The 26,235-nt window shown below is 40.3% G+C and overlaps 1 long non-coding RNA gene across 1 annotated transcript in view; it reads left to right on the top strand.

Annotated features, from left to right (window-relative positions):
* Positions 1 to 415: 415 nt before the first annotated feature.
* The window catches only part of LOC122240562, a 67,776-nt gene continuing 41,956 nt past the window's right edge, over positions 416 to 26,235 (top strand). The window contains exon 1 of the long non-coding RNA XR_006220342.1: positions 416 to 456. This is a non-coding gene — a long non-coding RNA (uncharacterized LOC122240562). The remainder of the gene's footprint in view (positions 457 to 26,235) is intronic.

A 26,235-nucleotide genomic window follows, 5' to 3' on the forward strand; every position in this document is an offset into this window, starting at 1 on the left:
AAGGCATTAATTTTCCTCCTGCCCCCAATTCAATTGATATGGATCAAATAAAAGGTAAACATCAGACATCAAAATCCCCAAGGTAATATAGACAAACTCTAATAAAAATCTCATCAACACAGATGTGGCAGAAATCAGAAATCAATTAATGCAGTGCTATCGTTTTACTCTGAGAATTGAAGAGGTCCCTGACAAGTAAATTTCACTTCTGCCTTCACTTTAGGTCCATGAGCACAATGAGCAATCTGCAATAGCAAATCACACAAAAGTCATCTCATTTGCTTGTTATACATTGCTTTCACTGCAACTTTTTTTAATAAAAAAGTGAGCAATTTTTTTAAGGATATGTTAGCATAGAATGTCTTTCTCAAATTCAGGGACTGAACTTAATTTCTTTTTTTTTTTTTCATCTTCAGGTCTACAGAACTAAAGAAAGGAGTTATCCAGCTAAGGCAGGTAAGAGCTTCCTTCTTCTGTAGGCTTAAGATGGACTGCTTGAAGACACCTGTTAAAGGTAGTGGTGGTGGCTTAATCACATGGATTCGCTTATCTGATTTCTGCTTCCTAATATAAGAGTAGTGCTGTTGTTTCTCTTTGGATTTTTCTCTTCTGGATGTTGTTTAGTATTGAGTCTGATCCTTTGTCTCTTTGGATCCCATTTATATAAAAGCCTACCTGTTGTTGGATATTGAAATTCCTGTATGACTAGTTGATTTCATATTCTACTCTTGGTTATTTTGTTGCAAGGTGTTTTGTTTTCTTAAAGCATTAGCTTCTCTTAAAATATTTTGAATAAGGTTATTGGAAGAATGTTCAGAAAATTAGGCACATGGGTATAGTTTTTAGGTTGTAAACAGTTGACTATACACCAACCCTGTCACTCCTCAATTGACAAAATGGCACACCACACCCAATGACTGTCAATATCACAGTCACCTGTTCATGCCACTCAGCAAGGCTCTGTGGAAAGAGGTCATACTTATTTTTTTGTTTCTGTGATTTCAAGTATCAAAATAATAATGTCCAAATTTGAAAGAAAATTAAGTCCCCTTAAATAACTTAACACAGGTGCTTTCCTGACTGTGGTATTTCTGTATCCAGACCTGTGAAGATTTATACACTGCCCATGTCTCAAGACACCCCAGAAGAACACAGAAACTAATCAACCACTTTCAAGTCATGCTTACAGTAAAGCTATTCAGAATCCTTTTCCTTTTTCTCTTAGGTTTTTAAATATCATTTCCATTGAGTATTGAGGACCACAAACTCAGGAACATTGTTACTGATAAATGATTTCTATTAATAGCCATTTTATTCATTAGAGCTTTTTAATTTGTTTTGGTTTTGTTGATTTTATGCTTGTGTTTTTTTTTTCAACACATTCCATTTTTCTGTTTCTTTTCAATGTTTTAATCCAATTACCAGCCCGGTAAACAAGCATTTGCCACATCTACAGTAGAGGCACTGAACTGTGAATAGAAGTGATTTCTGATTACAGACAGGCTAATTTTCAAGGGACAAGAGGAACAAAATGCAGTGAACTGAATAAAAGAATAATGGAAAATACCTTGTTAGGTGACATATGGCACAGATTTAGAGCCACAGATCGGAAAGGAAAAAGTTACTTAATCCTAAAATACATATGCATTGCATGGATCGTAGTTATGATCTGGATCATGTATGATCTCTTGGTTATGAGAGGAAAGATATTTTACACATTTTATTGTTCAGCAGTGTTCATTAATATTAGGATTAGCCTCTCTAATTGAGAGGGTGGCAAAAAACCAGTTCAGAGCCTGTCAAGCCCCAGAGTTTTGTAAAGAGAGCCAAAGGCAGAGGCCATTAGGCAAGAGTGTCTCCAGAGATCTGGAGTTTCTTTTCCTTCTCGCTCTTTCTTGTCCCCTTTCTCCACCTCTTTTTATAATTTCTACCTCCATGGCCTCCTACTCTTACCAAACCAAACCAAACAAACAACAACAAAGAAAAAAACCCTCTCAAACTTCCTGTACCTAGAGGAATGATTAATAGCATCTTGGGGACTTATCCATGTTGTGATTTTTCACACATTGCATGGCATTCATGCCTTGGGCTAAAGGGAGAAAGTAGTGATAATAGAGAATTATGATTGCTTTAATATGATCCAACAGACGGGTGAACATTCTAGGTAGTAATAGGACGTTCACAGGTCTGCCTAAGTCTTGGGGGTCTCAATGCAAAGTGGGTTTCTCCTCCATGAATGTGAGGGCTGACCATGATTACTTATTGGAGTCAGAGTCAAAACAAAGTGAATCTAGAAACTCGATGCAGATGCTTCTTACCAGTCGTGCCAGGAATATGAATGATAGAGGGGATGGGAATGGAAAGCCCTTTATATTGGCAGAGGGTTAGGTAAAATAAAAATCACAAATAATGAGTGCTTTGTCAAATTAGGCCACCTTCCATCACAAGAATAGAATGTCTTGCTTTGAAGCTCCAAAATCAGAGAAACAACATTCATGGGCTTCTGAATCTTCAAGAAAACTAGCAGGCACCTAATATTCATAGCACTGGAAGCTACTTCACTGAGCCTTTAACCACTGTGAGTTAAGATTCCTACCTACTGATGAATTCTCTTTGGTCACAGCAAAGCTAACAAAAGGCAGGAGGCTAAACACAAATGACCACTGGAGACCAAAATATCAATCTCTTAGGAGAAAAGAAGAGGTTGAGAGGGTTTTCAGAACAAATGGAATGCAGCAGTGGAAAGCAGATCAACTCTTAATTTGCTCAGTGCAACGCATGGATTTGATGATCCTTGGGGGAAGGGGTGTCCAGAGGTAGATAGATCAGCTCAAATTTTGGCCCTGCACTCCTCTTCTCAGAGGCCAAAAGAAACTAGATCGAACACCTGTCTTCTGATGGTTTTATGCAGTACAGTCTGATTCTACTTAGCAATGCAGCTTAACACATTTCTTTCCATTCTTTAGGCAAACATTGAATCATAAAACTTTGCACAGTATTTAAAAGACATTTAGCTGCCAAATTATGAATAAAATGGGTGATTTAGACACTGGAATTCAAAGCCTGATGTCACTTTTATCATCCCATTTCATTATATACTATAAAATGCAGAGCTGTAACTTATAATGACAATGACAATCACACACAATATATTCTGTAGATTTACTTCTAATGCTAACAGACTGTGTTTTAGACAGACTGTATAGTCCGTATACATCTAACACACAGGACTTTTGACTTTAGTTTCAGTGGTTTTATAAGATGTCTCATGGGGCCCTGGGTGGCTCAGTCAGTTAAGCATCTGGCTCTTGATTTTGGCTCAGATCATGATCTCACGGTTCATGAGATCAGGCCCTGAGTCTGGCTCTGCACTGACAGTGTGGAAGCTGATTGAGATTCTCTCTCCCTCTCTCTCTGCCCCTACCCCACTTATGTCCTCCCTCTCTCTCTCTCCCTCTCTCTCCCTCTCACTTTTTTTCTCTGTCTCTCTCAAAATAGATAAACATTTAAAAAAGAACACTTAAGAAAGAAGAAGAAGAGATGTTTCAGGTGCCAAGACCTAAAAAAATTAGCTGATGTTCATTTGAATCCTGACTTGATCAGAGACAGACTTTATAGCCCAGGACCCCTACTGATGAACAGAAGACTGTTCTGGGTGTGAATATGAAAATAGTCTGTTTCCTAGTAGACCATGGACATTTGCATGAGTCGGGTAAAGAGTAAAGTGAGCCTTCAGTAAATAAAAACTGACATGTAGAAGGTGAACGATCTAGCTTGGTTTTCTACATTGATCAAACTCATTGAATAAATGCTTAACAGTCCTCTCCCTACTGGGGAGGGGAAGAATGGGAGGAAAGAGTCCAGTTCAGAATGGTAGTGGCAGGGCAGGGACTAGATTGCCTTCTGTAGTCGTTTGCACCCACAGCTGTTCCAGTAGTCCATGCAAACCATGGTTACATTTTCAGGACCTTGCTGCATGATGTGATGGGGAATTTATCTACAATCCCTCTGTCAACATGGGGATAATATTGTGAAAGTTTAGACTTGCTTCCTCATTGGCAATTTGTTGATAAGATGGAGGGAGCATTTCGCTTCGCATGGCCCTATGCTATTTGTTGATTAGCTGGAAAAGAGTTTGGAGCCGCCCCCATGGAAGAGTAAATCAGTTAGTGTTAACAGAAAAACTAGTTGCTAAAGAAACCTTAACTTTCTGTGTGTGGTGGGGTGGGGGGAGGTACACACACACATGGGTATCACAACCTCTTGTTAACTCATCCCTTCTCCAATTAAGCAGAGCAAACTCCCCATCACGTTATCAGGGTTGGTCCATCCTCCCATGACTGGCCCCATGAGGTGGCTTTCTCGTCCTGTATTTGGGACTGTGTCTGCCCCAATTTCACATTCTTGACTACAGCTTGAATAATGGCCATCCTACCTAAATTCCTGACATCTGGTAATTGTGTAGTCCTTAACCCTTGTTTCAGAAACCTGTAGCATTCACTTCTCATCTACTTTGGTTCTGCTTTCTTGGGCCTGATTTATGCCTATTCCTTTTCCTGTGCTCAGCCCCATGAAAACACCCTATGCTTTAAACGCTGGAGTGCCTTTTCCATTTTGGTATTTTACAAAAGAGTCTCTTAGAGAATCACTGCAAATATCGGCATAGTTGCAAAGCACTGTGATGCTGTGGGCCTAAGCTGCTTTTTAAAGGATGCCCATAGACTATGCCCAAAAGGACTGCCAGAGAAATACTAAAGGTTAACTTTCCTCCACCTGAGATTTACTGCTGAAATTAGCAGAGCTCATTTGAGAGATAAATTTGCTCTTTAAAAATTTATTTCCTCTGCATTCATTTTCCCTTCCTATAAATGGGAACCTGGGATCTCATAAAACTAAATTAAAATTATCAAATACTATTGAACCAACCTAATGAAAATTTTAACCAAAAGTCATTGTAAATTAGGTATGCGCTATACTGAGAACACAAGCCCTTGTAAAGTAGATATTGTTCTTATGTAAACTCATGAATGGAGACTTTCTTGAATAAATTACTTCTTAATAACATCAGAAAGTCATTGGCTGGGTAAATATCTCCCTGGGGCATTCGCTGATATTCTGGAATTTAAATGTTCAATAGAACTTCATATTTGTCACCGTTACTAACGAGTTTTGCTTTATGAAATCATTATTAGCATGAAAAGGTTAAATTTTGTGTCTTATTTCTAGAATTCATACCATTTAAAAGAGCTCAAAGGATTGAAATTTGTCTTGCTGGAATGCAACATTTACATAATTTCTCTTACCCCAACATTTTCTCGCCCCCATCCACTGGCAGTTTGCTACCTGAAGCAGGAGGGAAACAAATGATCAGAATAGCTAGAATGTCTGGGAATTTCTGCCAAAAGGACCAGGTAGATTTCCTTCTCAAAGGACCAGATAGCAAAATTATTTCTTCCATTCTAACTTGTGGTTCAACATCTAAAACTTTTAGGGTTGTTCTTTCTAAGCCACATATTCCCGGCAAGGGCACCCATGGCTGCTACATTTATAAGGCTCGTGAACACATTTATCAAAACTCCCTGAGTTGTGAGAATTTGCTTTGTTGTGCTCACGCTGGGGTTTTTTATTTGGAGATATTTTCCCTGCATTTCTTTCATTTCGACATTTCAGCAGATATACTAATTGTTCTTTTCTCAAGATGAGAACAGTAGGCCCTGTAACTTCAGCGTGGGGAACCCTGTGAGGTAGGAGACGGTATGCTCATTTATGATCAGACCGAACTGCTTTTCCACATAGAGAACAGAGAAGCAATGCCATGAGTTTTCAAAGATGTGTCCCGATGACCACACTCAGCAAGAGAGATGCCAATAGATTATCATCACTCCTCTTCTGTGCTGCCCAGATCCTGCCCAGGCTCCCCCTGTTTGTGGCTAACTATATTCCCAAATTTACCGCTGACTTTATATCAGCCAATAGGATATTTGCTGCATGTCCAGGATGGAGAAAGTCCAGGGTGCATTGCTCCCTGACAAGTAGGTATTCATGGCACCTTTATAATATTTATAGCATCTAGCTTCCCTAAAAATTGAATCAATACCTTAAGACTAATCCATGATGCTATACTTGGTTTTAAGAAAACGAATGGTCTCCTTTTGGAGGGCCATGATCTTTTATCACTTTTGCTATTTTAGGTCAAAAGAGTATATTGAATAAGATCATAACATGAAAAACCAAAACTAGTATGTGAATGTACTTCATATTACTGTGAAATGTTTTTTAACACATAGGCTAAAGATATTAACAAAGTTGCTCAAGGATGGTTTTATGACCATGAATTTGCTCCTACGCAAATACCTAAGAAAGCCATGGAAATCACCATGGCACAAGACAGATTTGCCAAGGACCCCAGATTAGTAAATAACTGAGTGTGTTCCCTAATGTCTGCAAAGAAAACCCTGTATTCAGCCGAAGATTTTAAACAGAAGTGAAAGTCGGTTCCACATTATGCTACAGATTCATTGAAATACATATATTCTAACAAAATTATCTTTATATACATATACATAACATTTTTCTACTGAATTTAAAATCAGATCAAATCAAATATGATTGAAATCAAATATGAAATCCCACAGAAAATATTTCCCGGGTTGATGATAATCCAAACACCAGACAGAGTCCCATGGCAGGAGTCAGAGTAGACAGGATTGAGAATGAGGTTGAAATAGTGACTAGCTCAGTGAGCGGGAGGTATGATGTGCACTCACAGTCTCTAGGACCCATGGTCTCTGATCGCTTCTGCAGTTTCTCCATCATTCCTCCAAATTCTGAATTCTCTCCACTTCTTCGTTACCCTCTGAGACTTTATGGGTTTCCTCCATGGCAGAAGAGTCTCTGACCTCACACTTGAAATTCCCAGAACCTTGTCCCTTTGTAACTTGACCGGCTTGTTCCCATGTCTGAGTGGCAGGTGTCACCCTCCAGGGCATGAGGTGCTCCAGTCTAAAATCCCCTTGTGCCTGAGGCTTGTGTTATACAAAGCATGTTTCCTGTCTTCCAGTTCTGTCTTATTAAAATTATCTGTGTATCTTTAAGCAAGAGTCATCCATCTCTATGCCACAGCAGCACGCTACATATGGTATACTGATTTGCCAAAATAAAAGTTGAAAACTGAGGGGTACCTGGGCGACTCAGTTGGTTAAGCATCTGACTTGGGCTCAGGTCATGATCTCATGAGTCATGGGTCCGAGCCCCACGTCAGACTCTGTGCTGACAGCTCACAGCCTGGAGCCTGCTTTGAATTCTGTGTCTCCCTCTCTCTCCGCCCCTCCCCTGCTCATGCTCTGTCTCTGTCAAAATAATAAACATTTTTAAAAATGTCTTTAAAATAGAAGTAGAAAACTGAGTCAAGAATGTCCAACTGCACCCATCAGGTGCCCTGTCAGTGTGGATTGGTTGGCATTAGTTCAGATAAGACAGAACACCTGGAGACAAAAACTTCAGCTCAACCTCCTACCAGCTGTGTGTCCTTAAGAAAACTTGTTTTGTTGTCTTAGTTTCTTTTTCAGAAAAAATGGAGAATTTCAGTATTTCCTATCTCACAGTGTGGTTTTATGGATTATGTAATAAAATATATTTAAGGTGCTTAAAATCATGACCAGGACGTGTTATTACAACATCTTGCCTTCGAACAAGGCAAAGAAATAGCCATCCGCCTGGAGCTAGCATCCAATCTGGGTTTGGGAGGAAGTTGAGTATAAAAAATGATTGTAGGGCTTAATAAATAGCAAGACAGGAGCGACACCAGGGCCTGGGAATTGCCAACATGGTATTGGTTGTTTATAAGATGTTTCTAACAGGACCAGGGTGTAGAGAATTGATGATGGATTACCAAAGCAGCTGTTGGATGATAGCTGTCCACTGCAAAGAAAGAGGACCACAGGAAACCCATCCCATTAAGAATGCTCCAAAGCACTGCTTGGGGCATGTTAAGAACTAGGAGCTGGAGGGGTGCCTGGAAGGCTCAGTCAGTTGAGCGTCTGACTTTGGCTCAGGTCATGATCTTGCAGTTCGTGTGTTTGAGCCCTGTGTTGGGCCCTGTGCTGACAGCCTGGAGCCTGCTGTAGATTCTTTGTATCCCTCTGTCTCTGCCCCTCTCCCACTTATGCTCTCTCTCTCTCTCTCTCTCTCTCTCAAAAATGAGTAAACATTAAAAAAAATTTTTTTTAAAGAACTGGGAGCGGTATACAGACCAGCTCTGTAGGCATCCCTGAGGGCTGGCATGGTAACCACAAGCCCTGACATGACACCAGCCATATCATTTCATAGATCCTAGAAACTATCTAATAGGACGGTAAATCTACAGTGGAATACTCACTTTAACTGGAAAAAGGCCTTCAGGAGAAGATCTTAAGCCAATGGAATTGATTCACAGAGCTCAGAGTGGTAGAACAGTTCCACAAATCAGGCCACTTCTGTGACATTATGCAAATTAACTGACTTTTCTGCTATGTCATTAACAATACATATATCTCTCAGGATACACGGAGAGTTAAATAAGAGACATAAAGCAGGGTGTCTGGGTGGCTCAGTCGGTTGAGCATATGACTCTTGATCTCAGCTCCAGTCTTGGTCTTGGGGTCATGGGTTCATGCTCGACCCTGGGCTCTGCTCTGGGCTCTGCACTGGGCTCCACACTGGTTGAGAAGCCTACTTAAAAAAAAAAAAAAGAGAGAGAGAGAGAGAGAGACAGACAGAGAGAAAGCGAGATAAAACTTATGGAAGTACTGAGCAAAGTCCTTAAGGCAAAGTAAATGATACACACACGTAACTCTTTTGTTGTTGTTGTTCTTCCTAATCCCATGTACCTGAAAAGAAGACCATATGCCTTTCTTAAAATTATGTGTCCTTTAGTTTTCAGGACAATAGTCCAAATAGTGGAGGAGCATCCTCAATGAACTGTAGGTCTGGGGCTCTGGTCCAATAATGTGCTCATGCAGCAAACACATTCTGGGCTGAGCTGCTTCCTGACTGACTACTGTTTTATTTCCTTTCACTTTACAGAAAAGTCAGCAATGAAAGACTTCTCAAAGCATCCAACTATTTATTATCATAAGCAAACAGCAGAAGACAGTGCAAAAATTAAGGATCCATTTTCACACACGCCAACACGGAAGGAAGGGTTGTCTAGAGTCAGGCTTTTCAACAACACCCACATAGAGTCATCACCATCTTAACCATCACTCTTGATTATATAAGTCAGTAATGAATTCTGTCTTTGCTACTAGCCTACAGTGTGGCTTTTCATAAATATATGTAACATGCTGGTAAATTTGTATATCTATTATATATACAACATCTATATAGAATACATAATGATTATGTATTCTGTATTATGTACTAGTAAATTAGTGTAGATACAGTGTATATGCTATATGCATGTTATATAGTATATGAGATACATACTATAGTGTAATATATATTATGTGCCATATACACTATGCATTAGGGTATTATATATACTAGTATATTATATATCTATTATATGCTATGGTAGAAATATACTATATACTGTAGTGTGTATGTATATACACTACTGTATACACTATATCCCAAATACTATATATATTACTATATATACTATATACTATAGAATATATCTACTATTACTATAGTAAGATATGTATCTTGCTATAAGATATATATATTATATATATATAAAATTAAGATATCTTAATTTTTTCAAAGTAAAATGCCTTACTTTATTCACAAAGATTTTTTTGAAAAGAAAATATGATGGAAGATACAAAGGATCCTTTGAGAAATTAAATATTATCCCAATTATGCTGCACATTTATTTGTGTATAAACATACACACATACGTATATCAGACTTACCTAAGAAAATAATACATGTTTTGAAGACAACTCCAGTTAAGTTTTTTTCGATCATTAAACTATAATGATGCTCATTCAATCAAGATAGAAAATTTCTAGAAAACTTTAAGAGTTTGCTATAATTTACCAGTTCTTTTTTAAAAAAATATTTTTTAAGTTTATTTGTTTGAGAGAGAGAGAGAAAGAGAGAGAGAGAGTGGCAGAGGGGCAGAGAGAGGGGGAAAAAGAGAATCCCAAGAAGGCTCTACACCATCAGCTTACAGCCCAATGCAGGGCTTGAACCCACAACCATGAGATCATAACCTGAGTCTAAAGCCAAGAGTTGGACACTTAACCGACTGAGCCACCCAGATGCCCCTAATTTACCAGCTCCTTGATATCATAACTGCTACTTAGTGCACCCGGGAGCCAGGCAGTGTGCGAGAGATGGGCACATCAGTGGTAAATGATTCATATGCAGCTATGTCCTTGTGGAAACAGACACTTAGACACCTAGTAAATAATGGCACAAACAGATATATAATTGCAAATTGTCTCAGCGCCTGTAATGGATAAGATCACAAGTAGATGCGACCTGGTCATTAAAATATTCCCTGAGGAAGTGACATTTGTTCCACTATCTGCAGGGTGATTTGCAGTCATCTAGAGAGACAGGGCGGGCTGGGGAATGGAGAGGAGGTGAGAGGTGAGGGTGACCTCTCATGCAGAGGAAGGAGGGACTGGTGTGGAGGAGGTTGTCTGGTGTCCACTGGATTGCATAGTTGGGGAACTGGAAGAAGCCCTGTGGAAGGTCGGGGGAGCTCCAGAAAATGAAGGAGCCGGGTTGCCACAGAAGGCTGGAATCTCCTGTGGTCTTGCCGACCTTCCCAAGGGTTTTGATCTCTATTCTAAGAGCCATTATAAACTGCTCCTGACTTTGAATTGGAGTGAAGAGATTTGCGCTTTCCAAATAACGGCGCTGGTGACTGATTAGAAGAAGAGAACGGTGTCATCAAAATATTTCCAGATTTCATGCTCTTCTTACTTTCATCTTAGGGGAGACTGGTCTTACAGAGAGAAACTGCATCTCAGTAGTTAAATGTTGACATTTTAATAATTCCAGGAGAAATAAGAAAACTCCAACCTCTACCTTAAACTGAAAATATGGCCCCTGCTAGATATCTGGAATCCCCAAACAAAAGGTTTACTCCTTTTGCCTAAAGGCTTTATCCCTACTAAAATGCTAAAATTAAAATAAAATGAAATAACATAACATAAAACAAACGTGTGCTCTGAGAAGTAGCACATGAAGCCCATTTGTCCATTATACCTCAGTGTGGATCCATCATTCTCTTTCATAGGAAGAGGTTTTGTTTTGTTTAGCAAGAGGTAGAATAAAACCCACATATAGGAATATAGATGGGTAAAATGACCAACACCATGGAGAAAGGAAAGGGAGACCAAGGGAAACCCCAAAAACCAAATTCCCAGACTTCGCAATTTTGTAATCTGATCGCTACCTTGTTTGAGAAAGATTTGCACGAAGCCCTAACTACCGAGTTCTGGCTTCATTCATTGCTTCTGCTGTACCTCAACTCAAGGATGCGACCTTGATGTCTCCCTTTCTCCTACCCCCATAAATAACAACCATGAAGCAAAAACTTAGCTTATCAGTGGCACTCAGGTAAAACAACTCATAAACGCTCCGAGTAGTGTTTGCAATTTTCCTGGAACTGAAAACATCAGGCTCCAGGTTTGAAGCCCCAGCCAGACGGGATGAAGGCAGACTTCAGGGAGCTGGTGCAGGAGGAGGGCCTTTGTGAGCCTTCTGCCACTGAAGACACTAATGCCGCTTCCCAACCTGCTCAGAAGGACTAGACAGACAAAACCCAAACACAGAGTAAGATGCAAATATCCCCAGGAACTGGGACAAGTATGAGCCTCAGCTCCAAATGTCAATTACTGGAAGTCTCCAGAGCCTGGTTAAAAATAGATATGCAGGTTTCTTTGTTCCCATGTCAGAAAGGGTCATCCCATCAAATCAGATTCCCATCACCCTCTTTTCACCCAATAGCTGAGCTGTCAGCCGTTTGCAACTGCAAATCTTGGTTACCGCACTGTCACAGGGTCCAAATTAGCATGCGCCCTTTCAATTATATCCAAATACCACGGTCTCCAGGTTTTCACAGGGTGTGCACTATGTGGAGACGCATGTACACATACTACAGGTAAACACTGCTAGAACCAGGCTGTTTTCCCCCAAATAGCCTGCGCGCGTTTGTGCAGAGAGAGAGTAGGGGTGGGTTGGAGTTGCCAGCAGGCGAGCAAAGGCAGACCAGGAGGCAGGACGGGGTGGAGAGGAGGAGAGCCGCATGCGATTTTCCATTTCAGCTGCCATCTCACTTAGGGACCTTTAGAAAGTCCCTCACACTGCAGTTTTCCTCTTGTCCGTACTTAGGTGAATCCCTAGCTACCCACCTTTGCCCGAGAAATACTGTACAAATGAATTAGATTTAGTCTGAATGACTCATGAACTTCTCCTGCTAAAAGTACTTAAACCTGCAGCCAACTCCAAATTAGACTCGGTAATTGAAGGAGCCGCAGTGCAGATATTCCCAAATAACAGACAATCCAGAAGTCATTTTGACTTGATTCTGGTATGCAATGTTTCGGTTTTGAGGGGAGCAGCGGGTTTGCTTCCCTAATTAGTTTGGGCTTAAGCCAGTGTTAAACTTGTATTCTCTTCCCTGAGCCTTGCCTGGCTCAAAACAGAAAGGTACGGAACAGGAAGGAGAGCCCCCAAAACGGACATTTTGCCACCGAAGGGGGAAGCGTTCGTCCCAAAATGAACAATTTACAAATTCTCAAGAAGTCTGGGCTTCACTTCAGAGAGAGGACTGCTGGTGGTGTGCTTAACTTTCCGTTCTTGCCAGAAATTTCCTTTTCATCTGACTCACTCCTTTGTGGGTCTCTCACCTGTGAGTCTTTGGAATTTAGCCCTGCTGAGGAGCCCCCTCCCCAGCCCACCCCAACCCCTGCCAACCCAGAAGAATCGCTGTAGCTGTGTCAGTGTTTGGGACAGCTTAACCGGGCTTATCACATCTCTGCCATAGGGACTTCTACAGATAAGCAGGCATTTTAAGAGCTAGGCCTCCCTCTAAAAAAAGAAGAAAAAAAAAAAAAAAGATTCAGATCTGTTTGGGGGATGAACAGAATTTATTAGAGCTCAAGTATACCTCCCTTTCAATACAAGCAATTGTATTCCCTTGACCCTTCTTTTCACATAAGTTTTCTTTCCCCAACTAAGTATAAAATGGAAGAGCCTGTAGAACTCACTCCATTTCAGACCATTTACGGTGCCTACCCAAAGGGCCATCCTGTTCTCCCTGACAGCTCTCAGCCATTCTGCTGTCTCCTGTGGGGCCCAGCGTCATCTTTTCAGAACCCACAGGCCTTGGGAAGCGATGCCTTTTTCCTCCTCTGTCCTTGCCCTCTGGGTCCCCTTTGAAAAACACTGAGCAAGTTCACAGTTCTTGCCGTGTACTGGGAACTGTTCTAAACCCTCGGTGTATATTAACTCGTTTTATCACAACTCTATAGACGACGGTTTTATTATCCACATGTGACAGGTGAGGAGACCTGAGGAGAGAGATGTTAAGTAAATTTCGGTTCGCCGCACAGCTAGTAAGTGACGGGCTGAGAATTCAAACCCAGCGTGCTGCTGCCCAGCTCGCCCTTCTAATCTATAGCGCCGCCTGACGGCCAGCCTGGCCCTCCCCTACCCTGAGATCTACACTTCCCACGCTGAGGGTTCAGAAGGACACAGACTATAACACTGAAGATAAAAGCATAGTTCTGCATGGGTCCTCTCAACTACGGTTTCTCGGTGGCTCTCAATCGTCAATTAAGGCAGAATGTCTGCACGTGGGGAATGGAGTGTTTAAATAGCTCCCCAGGTGGTTCAGGACAGCCAGGGCTGAGAACCATTCATCAAGATTAATAGAAGGGAGAAGAGAAGGAGGTAACAGAAAATGATGGGTAATAAAAATCGAGGTGTGTTAGATTCCGAATCCCAACATTACCCCAGGGCCTGGGTCTTCCTCCACACGTAAAAATGTGTAGCCCTTTCTCAGACAAGGGAGAATTGCGTGTAATTAAGCTGGGCCTCCCTCTTTCTTGAAGGAAACATCATAAAATCGTAATCAATACAGCAGTGTAATAGACTAGAAGGTTGGGCAAGAGAATGTATACGATGAGGTCTCTTCTGCCTCAAAAGATAGGTGATCGCAGAGAAAAATATTATAGGAACACTCAATGGCAACCATAAGATGGATTAAAATATCTTCTTACCTCTGTCCTCACTTTGCTTTTACAGTGGAACTCGCTTCAGTACTTTGTAAGCTAGATAATTATTTGAAACCCCTGCAGTCCCAAAGCTATCTCTGAGCAAAGATTTAATGTCTGAGTTCTATGGTGAGATTTCTGATTACCAAGACTTCATCATCTTTATGAAACAAGCGACAATACATTTACTGATATACAGGACAGTTTTATCATAGACTGTTAAGTCTGAGCTACCATTGTCAAAACAAATGGATAAAGCATATTGCGTGATTTACTTCCCTTGATTTTTTTCTCTCTGTTTGCATACCCACTCATCTGCAAAATTTGGTAATTCACAATGGGGCTCTCTGTCATTAGTCTGAATTAGTAAGTTTCTACTGTATTTTAGAAATCAAATTGAAGTCCTCAGGAGGTTGAAATACTCGAAATTATCTAAATGATTTTCATTATTGTAGCTCAGATTTTTATTAAACATGTTATTACTTTTCAGAAATAATGAACAATAATATAATAATTAATAATCAAATATACATCAAGGGGTACTTTATTTCAAACTACAAAATTAAAAGGCTGATCATCAGCATTGTAGTGATGGAGTATAGTCTCTGGTATCTCTGTGAGATTTTTTTGTTGAAACGTTTGGGCTTAGTTAACTCTCAGGCAGGCACATTGCTATCTCTGTCATCTTGCCACCTGTCTCTGATGACCAGTGCATCGTGTCTACTGGCTCCCAGCACAGGCTCTTATCCACAGAGAGAGAAGTTTTAATGGTGATCACAGTATCTAATGGTAAAAGAGTACCAGCATCCCCATTAAAGTGCCCTCCCAGCCCATCCTAGCAGAGACGAAAAAGCTTATATATTATCTTCTCTTTACCAACCCCACTTCCCTCCAGATTCTTGCATGAAAGAACATCAAGTCACAAAATAAATGTGTGAGGTTCTCATGTGAATGTGTGAGGCTCTCATGTGAATGTGTGATACCCGTTTTCTTCTCCTTTCTCCAATGGCTCAGCATCCCTGAACTCACGGCAGTACGGAAGTCTGCCCCCTTCCCTCTAAGAAACTGGAAAGACTCATAGCAAGACTTTTCCTTAGCAACGGGGAAACCCTCTAAAGCATTTGCATTTAAAACATGTAATGCCTGCTCTGTAATGAAAGGCTGTGTTTAAATGTCAAGTTGGGGCTGGGGGAGTAATGGCAGTACAGGGTAGAGGAGCTCTACCTGACGTTATACAAAACAATCCAAAGTGGAGCCTCAAGCCTCTCACTCACTCAGCACTTAGAAGATCAGAAAAGAGTATGTGCTCATATTTTCCCCCCAAAGCTTCTTGGCTTTCTCCTGTTACTCCCCTGCTAAAATCAGGATGAATTACCTTTAACTGTTTTAAATTTCCTTAATTTGCCATTTGTTCAGGATGTTCTGTCAGTCTGGAGCAGTCCTCTCTCCCCACCTCTGGCTATTCCAGGTTTCTGACAGGTTTCTGACAGAGTAGATGTCTCTTCCTCCAAGAAGCTAAGCTAGGGCTGGAATCCCTTCTATGTGCACCTTTCCTGATAATAATAAATCATGTCGTTTTCATGGTATCCTCCATGTAAAGCACATGCTCTATGAAGGCAGGAATATGTTTGCTTATGCATCTTTATTCTATTACCTAAGACAGTACCTGGCACAAAGCAGACGGTCACCACGTTTTTGTTCACTGAGAGAGTGGGTGGATGAATGAGTGGATGGAGGTCAGTGATGCAGGGGAATCTTGCATCCTTCCTGTCTCTGTTCGTATCACCACCACTCTATCCGGGTGTCCCTCCAGCCCATCTCACCAGCCTACATCAGTGTCCACTTTACAGCATCTTAACTCAGAGCGTCTGAAGGAAGCCCTCCAGCCTTCAGAATACTTGAGGATGGGAACGAAAAGGGTGTGCATGGGCCCTTACACCTCAACTTTTCCAAAGAGTCGGATGTGCTTATCAAATGATAAAAATCATGTTGACGGAGGGGAGGGGGAAAGCAAAAGAAGGGGAACTAGCCTGTGAAATAAGAAATCAAGAAAAATTAGTGACACTGGCACTGATTGTAGATATAAGAAAATTGAGCAAACGAGTAACTGTTAAAAACTTGGATTGGCTGTGCAGATGTAATTACAAATTGTATTCATTTACATAAGTTGCTTATAAATTTTGCCAAAACGTTATGCAGAAAAGAATAATGTTATCTATCACAAGACACAAGTCAATGTTTGTCCTGTGGTCAGTCTTCTCTTATTAGAATGGCAAACCCAACACACACAATTCTTTTTTCTTTTTCAATTATCTAGGTATTTAGCTTGGTCAACTCTCACAACTTTAAAATCTAGAGAGAACTCTGTGACTACCTATGCACATGTTGAATTCTAGAAGCCATTAAATGTTTTCAAATACTGAAATTAGCTTTATCTAAATGGATTACCCCTTTAGGAATAAGGTAATAGTAACGAGTAACAAAAGCTTTTCTGTTGGGAGTTACCATTAATTCATCTGAGTTCAATTCAACCAAAATGGAAGGAGGGCCTTCCATGTAAACAATTGTAGAGATAGCGGAGAGAAAACTCTACCCAGGTCTCCATCCCCAACCAGATCTTTTAGGAGAATGGAGCCCAGACTTAACTAGGACCAATCCCATAACCGAGACCTCAAAGAAATTGCCATCCTGTTATCAACCTCAACCCATCAGTTTCATACTGGACTCACAGCACTTGGAACATTTGCCTCCACAGTAATAAAAGACATAGGCCTCAACATGGTATAAAAAGAAGGTAACTAAATCATACTAGGAGGTGCCCAACCAAATGCAACAAACCTTTAGTTATTCCTGATAATGGGAAGCAAGAGGGCACTGGTATTCTCAAGTAGGTGGAGTGCCTGGGTGGCTCGGTCGGTTAAGCTTCCAACTTTGGCTCAGGTCATGATCTCATAGTTGGCGAGTTTGAGTCCCATGTTGGGCTCTGTGCTGACAGCTCAGAGCCTGGAGCCTGCTCTGGGTTCTGTGTGTTCCCCACTCTTTGCCCCCTGCCCCACTCACGTTCTGTCTCTCTGTCTCTCAAAAATAAACATTTTAAAAAATTAAAAATAGATAAAATTCTCAAGTAGTTTAAAATCCTTCCTTCCACATATTACTGTTGAGCATGAGTGGATAGTTGGGTCTTAATGCTACTCAACTAGATCCTCTCAGATTAAGTATTAAGAACCTTAAGATCCAAAGAACTCAAGTGAATTGTCAAAGGCCATACTAGTTAGTAGTAGAGTCAAGAATAATACTCAAGGAGCACCTGGGTGGCTCAGCGAGTTAAGCGTCTGACTCTTGATCTCAGCTCAGGTCATGATCTCACAGTTTCATGAGTTTGAGCCCTGCTGTCAGTGCAGAACCTGCTTGGGATTCTCTCTCCCCCTCTCCTTGCCCCTGCCCTGCTCATGCTCTCTCTCAAAATAAATAAATAAACATTTTTTAAAAAGAATGTTATTCACACTTACAGATACATAGTCCAGTGAGCTTTCTTCACCTATATTTTACAACTTTAACTTTTACCAAAACTTGAAGCAGGTAGATTTGTTAGCCAACCAAAGATACCCTCTGTGTCTTCTACTAAATTGAAAGAGAGAAGATAAAGCAGATGAAAACACCAAAAAAAAAAAAAAACTCAGAAAGCCTTTAATTTTATAATTTGGAGAGTAACTGTTCCAGAATGGCCTGGGACCCAGCCTTTTATCTTCCAAAATCTAGTCCGTTTTTTTAGTAGAACCTCAGTCTTTGAAGTAAATACCAAAATCATGAACTCTGACTTTGAGGGTGATTGGCTTACCCCTACTTTATCAATCTGAGTTAAATATTCAAATTCACTTGAAATTCCAGTTCTTTGAATACAATGCTTTAGTGGCAATATAAATAATAACTCAATTTTAGGGTGCTAATTACAGAAGCCAGACTTTATAATCAGTGTACAATTTGATCTAGAAATTCTCCAGTGGAGTGTGTACCTTCAATCTGCAGACACTTATTAAATGTCAGCAAAAGCCTAGCCATCTGATACTATTAGGGGCTTTTGATTATGTCAGGCAGGGTGAGAATAGATTTCTTTCCTTTATTTAAGATAGGAAAAATTGGTCAGTTGAATGCAGTTTATGTCACATAATGGTAATATGACAATTATCATTAAACACCTGAACGATGACAATGTGAGATGCATTCCTTGTTAAGATAGAGGCAAATTAGAAAAACTGGGTAGAGTACAGGGAGGCAGACCTTTGGTTCACATAAAGAAAACAGTCCCTCCCCGTCAGAGCTGATCAACCATGTAAATGACTTGCCTCAAGAATCAGTGAGGCAAACTTCTAAACTTTCTAAAAGCAAACTTTGCACAATGTAGCCTTTATAAATTTGTCTTTAGTAACATTTGGATTATGAGTTTAAATCCACTATTACTAAGCATCTAAATTTGCACTTTGCTTGATCCTATGTAGAGGACGTCAGGGACGTGAACATAATCCTTATGAACTTAAATACATGTATTCAACCAAAGGAATGGGTAGGATTTCACATCTTATGCTTTTGGAGCTGACTTGAGAGAGTGAAGTCATGAAAACACGGAGCATTTAAATCAGAGAGCAAAACCAAAAGGCATAAAAGAGGAAGGCATCAGCGCATTATTAAGTGAGATCTCCTGGCTGCACCGTATCTCATAGCACTGGCTAAGTCCACCAGCTGGGAAACATAGGATCATGTTTCTATAATGAACATATGTTTAAATAAATATAGAAATTAAATCTCAGAGCTGGAAGACTTTAGGCTCCCATCATCTCACCTTGTAGATGAGGAAATGAGACCCAAGAAGGTGACTTGCCCACAGCTCTTGGGATTTACATGGTGCTTAGGGCTTCAGGCACTGTTTCTAGCCAAACCAATTAATTGATGTAAGGCCTGACGTCTTGGGACACAAGAGAATGACATTGAATGGCCCTGAAGAAGGAAAAGGAAGCAAATGACCAGGCACATGTAAAATACCTCCAAATCAAAACATAAAAATCATGTCAGTGTGCAAAACTAAGGGGAAGGAAAAGGATATTGTAGAGCGCTATGATAAAAGAAGTCATTGACTCAAGAAAGAATAGGAAATTATGGGAAAAGCGTGATAGATTACTCCATTTGAGAGCTATTTCTCTTGTTTTCCCCTCTTTTTATTAACTATATCTCATTGTGAGATCTTGCTTTGGATTCTGATATAAATGGTGTTATTGAGCCCAGAATAAACTTATATATGATTGAAATAATATCCTGAGAATGGTGAGAAATGATATTTAAGTTAAGAAATAATAATCCTGTGAGCATATTGGTATTCACCTTGACCCTTCCAAACACACCCACACACACACACGAAAATTTTATCTAAAAAAATGAAGGCATAATGACATAAATTCTATAAAAGCAAAGGCTATTTCTGGCCTGTGGTCTTTAAGCGGCCTGCCCTTGCAAGGTATTATATATGCAATATATGCTTAATAAATACTCATATATGAAAAGGATGATGATGATAGCAGCCTTTGCCAAATGCCAATTACAGGACATCCAGTCAAAGCTTCATGGGTCAATACATCAGCAGAAAGGAAGCAGCAAATGGAATTAAAATAATGTATCTGTTTGTTCATTGTTAATGGCTGCTATGAATTTGAATTAGGCCAGTAATTGCTTCCCTGATATGAGAGCAAAATGCCAAGGTAAAGACTGTAATTAACATTCAGAAGGAATGTACTCCCGGAGTGTGGGGACTCCTTTGAAAAGAAATCTCCAGTTTCCTCTGTCCCTTTTCCAAATATCTTTCTAATTTCTCAGCATTGTTTTCTCTCAAAATTTCATTTTTGTGGTTTTTGATCTCTCCCTTTCTTTCACATTTAATTATCATCCCCGATTTTGAAGCTGGCGAAATCCCAGTGTTTAAGGAATGCTACTTCTTTTCCATGAAAAGTTGGAGAATAGGAGGTAATGGCCCCATCTTAGGCAAAGAAACGCAGGAGTCACACAATAAAACTATAAATTCGATAGTGTCATCCTTCCCAGCCTGTGTGATTTCTTGGTTTAACTTAGGCAACTGTGGTATATGAAACTCAGAGTTTGCTCTTACAGCCAGTAGTGACTCAGGATTCGCTTTCTGTCAGGCATCAATACACAGCAGAGGTTCTCAATGGGGATGGGGGAGAAGGGAATGATTTTGAACCCAGATACCTTAGGCAGTATCTGGAGACGGAGGCAGTTGTTGTCACGCTGGAGAGCTCCTCTACCTGGTGAGGGGAGCCCAGAGATGCTCCTGAACATCCCACAACCCACAGGACATTCCCCACAACAGAGAATTGTCTGACCCAAAATGTCGGTAAGTGTCGAGGTTGAAAAACTCTGATACACTCTAGAAACCATAGTTTTAGAGAAAACTCTAAAAACCATAGTTAACTCCCAGCGTGAGACTTAATTTTAAAATGGATTGAGAGTACAGATCTTGTTAATTCGTTTCCCTGCCTGTTCTACCATTATATAACAATATCAATGTCTCGGTTTTATGCCATTTGTTTCACTTCTGAAAAAAGAAAATGAGAAAGGTATTCCATTAGAAGTACACAAAAATGCCCATAGCGTTCTCCTGATTCCATTAATGTGTTTTAGCATTTCTTGTGAAGTTTTTGTGTCACGGATACTGCAAATGAAACCCCCACTGCTCCTGAGACAAAATTTGACATTTAAAGTCATTCCAAGAGAGGAACAGAAATAAAAGGAAAAAAAATTATTTTTCAGATTTTAAGCTCACAGGGTAGTGGGTAGCCAATGCAATTGATTTTCAACCAAACAATTCTTTCCCTAATCATAGTATCAGATCAAAAACATACTTCTGCTGGACTCAGTCATGCTTAAAAGACAGTGCTATGCATGCAGCATGTGCTTAATGTATGCTTCTAGAGTAAGCGATGCCCAGTCATTAAGTAGTGCTTCTTGCTTCCATGTAATTATTCCTACTTAGAGATAATAAATCCTGGTCTTAGGAAATTTTTGCCTGGGACACTAATTATATTCAGATGATGGAGTCTCTTATTTCAAATCCATTTCTTCACCCCACTTTATGATTGTAAGAACTTCAACCTGCCTGAAGATTTTACACTGAGAAATGCATTTCCCTCCAATATCCTGTTTCAAATGTTCTGTTTTTGTTCCCCATACCCTAGTAGGAAAACTGTTTTTCATTTGCTATTTTAAGCATTCTTTTATGGCGATGGGCGTTGAGTCCTTGCTAAGTGGCAGGCAGAGCTCTGTGAGTTTTCATGAGCTGTATTGCAGAATCCTCCATTAAAGCGTCCGTATGGGTCAAGGAATCCAGCACAGAGCCAGAGGCCATGACAGAAAGAATGGACAAAGCACATAGTGTTAGCTGTGCTCTTCACCCAATCACCAAGCCATCAGCTTCCCTTGGGGAGACTGATCTTCCTTCTGTACCAGTGTGATTTGGAGGGGAAATTGAGGACCTTCCAGCACATCTCAAACAATAGCGTTCCGAGTCAGTAAAAGGAGTAAGAGATAACAAATGGATCTCAACTCTAGGGCATTTTTTAAAAACCTGAGTGCTCGATTTTTAAATTTTATTATAATGACTAGATGGACGTAACTGAGTTAATTGGTTTCCTCTGGACGGAAGATGTTCAGCCATAGTCTTCCCTTTCCTATTCAACAATGATCAGCTACGTCAAAAGGGGTCAGCTCACCTCCCCTTGGAGGGAGAAGCTTGGCCAGTAAGAGTTCTTTTTAAAACTGAGTCTCTCAGAGACTTTTCCATATTCTCCCCATCAAGACTCGGCAGTTGCTCTAAGTTAAACCAAGAAACCCCACAGGCTGGGAATGCTGATACTACGGAATTTAGAGTTTTATTGTGTGACTCCTGGTTTTTCTTTTCTTAAGAAAAAGAGGAAAGACATCATGATGTCCTGGCCTCAGGCTCGTCTTTCTGAGTCACAGTGAAGCTCTAGTTGCTTGGTGTCCAGAGTCCATTCCTCAACTTCCCTGAGCAGAGACAACCACCAGCCTTCCCTCCAATTTGCACACCTTGGGCTTAATTATAAGGACTGACCGTGTGCACTTTGAGAATAGAGGGAAATAGGAGTGTATTTATCCCGCTACCTGCTTTCCTCACAGGAAGATTGCAAACTGTTTGCCGCTGGATTTGCAATGAGGATGCCGTGATAGGAGTGCTGAGCTCAAACAATCCTCAGCTTTTCAAGGTCTTCGTTTTCCTGTTCATAAAATAGTTTGGGAGCCCTTTCTTCCTCTGAATTTTCTCCCCTCAAAAAATGTTAGCATGTCTCTGTAGTTTGATGAAGTTCTGTGGAGATTGGTAGGATGTAAAGATGAAGCACTGAAATCTGTCAGAGAGGGGAAGGCACATCGGTCACCTAGTGGCACGTCAGCTCAGGCTTATGATACAGATCAGCACCGATTGAAGGTGTCAAAGTCTGCATCCTCACAAGAGGAAGGAGTTTTCAGAGTGGACAGTTCTGTCTTGACATTCAGTAGTACATACCATGACCGAGGACATTCTTCTCTCATCATTTTTTTAAAGTTTATTAATTTATTTTGAGAAAGAGCAAGAGAAAGCATGATCAGAGAGAGGGGCAGAGAGAGGGAGAGAGAAACCCAAGCAGGCTCCACACTGTCAGTGCAGAACCAGACACAGCACTCAGTCTTATCAACTGTGAGATCGTGACCTGAACCAAAATCAAGAGTTGGATGCTTAACTGACTGAGCCACCCAGGCACTCCTCTCATCATTTTATTCTCTTGACTTCTGTGATCAACATTTTCCTAGTTTTCCTACTATATTACTTTTTTTTCCTAAGCTCCATTACTGGATCCTTCTACAAAATCTGTAAAATATTTCAGTGTTTACAGGATCATGTCCTCAGCCCTTCTCTCCTTACACCCCCTCCTCCTTTGTGATCTCATCCAGTTCCAGTGTTTCAAATGCAACCCATAGATCAAGGATATATTTCCACAGGCTAGACCACTCCACTGAATTCTATCTTCTTTTATCCAACTCCTACTTGGCATCATCATCAGGATATCAAATGGGCATCTTACACTGAACGCGGCCAGCGGACAACTATTGATTTCCATCTTCATTTCTGCCTATCAGTCCACTCACAGACCCAACCATCTCCCAAACCTATGAGTCATCCTGACTTTGCTTCGCATTTGTATCCAGCCCTCCAAAATATATCCCAAATCCAACCACTGCTAACCTTCTCCACTCTTCTACCCTAGTGTGGACCACTGGCATCTCTCCCCAGGACCAATTCAATAGTCTTTGAATCATTGCTCTGTCAACAAAGTATTCCTCAAGCTTTAAACCCTCTCCTTCCCACTATACTTGGGGTGAAATCCAACCCTTATTAAAATCTGCAAGGCCTCCAAAACCTGGCCCTTACTTCCCACCACCCTCTGCTCACTTGCAACACAATTGTCATAGTGACATTACTTCTGTCACACAGCGTATCTGGTTTGTTTTGATTGCAAGGGCTCATTGCCAGTTTTTCCTTAAGTTTGCGAGATTCATTCTCCAAATCCTGGTAAGGTGTTCTCTTCTTATCATTAAGATCCCAACTCCAGTGGTTACTCCTGAAGAGACCTTCATTACCCTATAAAGAAGCCCCACCTTGACATTCATGTGAAACATTCACCTCTTTCATCGTAATCACAGCATGTGCTTCTGAAATTATTTATTTGCTGTATGTCTATTGTCTGCCCTCATGGCTAGAATATATTCCCCTTGCAAGAAATGACTCTATTTTGTTTATTGCTATATCCCTGGAGCCTAGAACATATAGGAAAGCTGATATATAGATGAGCTAAATCAACACTTCTGTGGTATGTAGACATAATCCAAACAGTGGGGAGAAAAACATAAGTTAAATGCTGTGTAACAAGGCAACTTCTTACTCTATCTAGTTCCTGCCTACCACCAGAGAGCATTTATCCACCTTGAGATTTACAGATAATCCCAGATTGCCCTTCAGTGATTCTAAGACCCGTATATGAACTAATCAAGTGAACTGTTTCCAAATAGCTTGCTTCAAATTCTGGTATGTCATACAATTCTGCTTCCGTAGTTTTGGCTACCTCCGACATCCAGTGATGCCAGTGTTCTTATGCTATTTAATCAAGGACAGAATGAGTGAATCATTGTGAATGAACTGAACTAGCACCAAAGGAAAATATGGCTACTGGTGCTTTTTTAAGATTTTTTTTTAATGTTTATTTATTTTTGAGAGAGAGAAAGAGACAGAGAGAGACAGAGAGACAGAGACAAAGCGTGAGCATGGAAGGGGCAGAGAGAGAGGGAAACAGAATCCAAAACAGGCTCCAGGCTCTGAGCTGTCAGCATAGAGCCCAACACGGGGCTCAAACTCACAAACCGTGGTCACGACTGGAACCGAAGTCAGATGCTTAACTGACTAAGCCACCCAGGTGCCCCGCTATAGGTGCTTTTAGAGCAACGAGATTAATATAAGACTCCAATTTCAGGCAACGTTTAGATGGTGATTAAAAATGTAAACTTCTTCCCAGAAAATATCAAACATTTTTTGGCCGCTAGAAAACATGAAATGTCCTTCAAGATCAGCCTTTAAATTGAGGCAACTTTCTGAAGCTCCCATTTTGCATTTATTCCACTATTATTTTGCCCATAATTACCTTGTTATTGCCAACATCATCAGCACTATCACTGGTAAAAGAAATTTCCAACTGGAAAAATAAAGAAAGCATGCGGGCCAATTACCAATATTGACCTGAAATTTAAAGCAGGATGGTAGCTGAATTATAACTAATTAGAGGCTAGCCATGAGAATTAGGGAGGTCTGCTGGTTACACATGTTCAGTTCAAGAGGAAAAGAAAGTGTGAATAGGGATGAAAATCACAGAATCTACCTTGCATCTTCCCACAGTTTGGCAATTAAATGAAATTCACACCAATTGAGATCAAGGATGCCTGTAGGCTGACACAATAAAAGAAGGTTATATATGCCCCTACGACATGTTGACAGAATTACAATCATTTCAGTGCTGGAAGGACAGGGAATTTTTGATGAGTTCCTTACAAGGGATATCTTTTAATCATAGGAAAAATGACTTCTCCAAAATACAAAAGCAGGCACATTGAAATGCTTCCTTTTGCATCCACATGCTTGTATTTTAATTGACAAATAATTATGTTGGCTTAGATCTACAATGTGCTCTTTGCCTTCTCATCCCCACACCATACAAACATAAACATTTAAAAAGCCATATAGTCAACAAAATCTGACTTACCAAAATAGTTTATATTACAAAGGGGTTTTATTTCTACCATATGAAAGATTCATCATTGGATGACTTCATAGAGAGCTCTCCTGTGTTTTTAAGTGTTTGCTTAGAGATTATTACCGGACCAAGAATGACAGAAAGAAGGAAATTTAAAGTTCACATCCTAGAAGCCATAACCAATTCAAGAGCTATCAGAAATAAAAATAAAGCAACTCTGAAATCATTAAATGTGTCGATAGGAAAGTAAGTTAACATTTTAAGAACTTCATGGATCATTTTAAAGAACAAAAACACGATATAAAACAGGACATTGGTAGTTAATCAAAAGCCACGAAGGAGAGAAAATGCCTTTTCAGTAACTGGAACAAAAATATCCTTGTTCCACACTATCTCCATAGAATTTTCAATAGTCCGGCCTCAACCCATAAGCTAGACGATCAAATTCATATATGAAATCAGTTTTCATATAGGAAAACTGTTATGCTCAGTGTTCAGTAACCGCTTTTTATGTTCGATTTGCTAAACGTTCTTAACCAAAGGATATTTTCTATTCTTTCATGAAAGCACCTTTTCAATATTTATTGTTGACTACCTTTATAACGAAAAGAAAAGGATCAAATCAGTTCCCTTTATTAATCTATGTTACATCACATTGT

Source organism: Panthera tigris, chromosome B4 (assembly GCF_018350195.1).
Source record: "Panthera tigris isolate Pti1 chromosome B4, P.tigris_Pti1_mat1.1, whole genome shotgun sequence".
NCBI classification, from domain to species: Eukaryota; Metazoa; Chordata; class Mammalia; order Carnivora; family Felidae; genus Panthera; species Panthera tigris.